Source organism: Penaeus monodon, chromosome 14, assembly GCF_015228065.2.
Source record: "Penaeus monodon isolate SGIC_2016 chromosome 14, NSTDA_Pmon_1, whole genome shotgun sequence".
NCBI lineage: Eukaryota > Metazoa > Arthropoda > Malacostraca > Decapoda > Penaeidae > Penaeus > Penaeus monodon.
Window position 1 is genome coordinate 40,655,871 of NC_051399.1, and position 1,072 is coordinate 40,656,942.

Consider the following 1,072-nt stretch of genomic DNA (forward strand, 5'->3'; position numbering starts at 1 on the left):
TAGTTTAGCACTGGTTCTCCGGTTTATACCTGGAGTAACCTAGGTTCGAGTCCTGGTAGGAGAGAGAGTCGTTATTTATCGGCAATAATAATAATGATAATCATAACAATAATAATAATGATAAGAATAATAATAGTAATGATAATAATAATAATAGTAATGATAATAATAATAGTAATGATAATAATAATAATAGTAATGATAATAATAATAATAGTAATGATAAGAACAATAATAGTAATGATAATGTTGATAGCAATAAAATGACAATAATAATGATACCTACATACTTAAGTATGACTTCCTCCGTATTTTCTTTTTAATCATACTCATACTAGTTAGAAGACCCTTTCTAAGACACAACACGAGACGATCGCAAGCCTTACCTTAGTTTTTCAATGTGCCTAGAGGTGTACTGGGATAGCAGAGGACTAGAACAAGAGATAGAAGTAATGGCACAGGTGTTACGAGTGCCATTGTTTCACACTTGTGGCATCAGCTGTGTCTTCTGGGTTTGTCGATGTCGTAACGTATTTTTTTTTTCTTTTCTTTTTTTGTCATTACTATCATATTTACTTTTTCGTTATCGTTGTTTCTACTATTTCTTTGATCAAAGCGTATTTAAACTGTTTTTACCTTAGGGAGGAAGAAATCATTCATATTTTCCATTTCAGTTCTATGATTCCGTATTGCACAATGATTCTGTAAAAAAAAAAAAAAAAAAAATCCTTTACACCTGGAAGCAGCAATGGCTCCATCAAGAAGAGAGAGAGAGAGAGAGAGAGAGAGAGAGAGAGAGAGAGAGAGAGAGAGAGAGAGAGAGAGAGAGAGAGAGAGAGAGAGAGAGAGAGAGAGTGAAGGAGAATGAGAGAGGGAAACAGAGAGAGAGAGAAAGATCCAATTTTCTCCAAACATATTTCTAATATGCGTGGCCTTATTTCAGTGTCGCAGATAGAACACTTTTTTTTTTACACAGAAGAGGAACTGTTAGGCCTTTAATGCAAGTTAAATCAGTGCATTTAGTGAGGTCATCAGTCATCAGCGATTTTGCCCAAAACGTACTTCATGAAGA

The 1,072-nt window shown here is 34.0% G+C and overlaps 1 protein-coding gene across 1 annotated transcript in view; it reads right to left on the reverse strand.

Moving 5' to 3' along the window:
* The window catches only part of LOC119581145, a gene marked incomplete at its 3' end in the record, with an annotated part of 16,537 nt that extends 16,015 nt beyond the window's left edge, over positions 1-522 (reverse strand). The window contains 1 exon segment of the mRNA XM_037929494.1: positions 387-522.
* Positions 523-1,072: the final 550 nt, after the last annotated feature.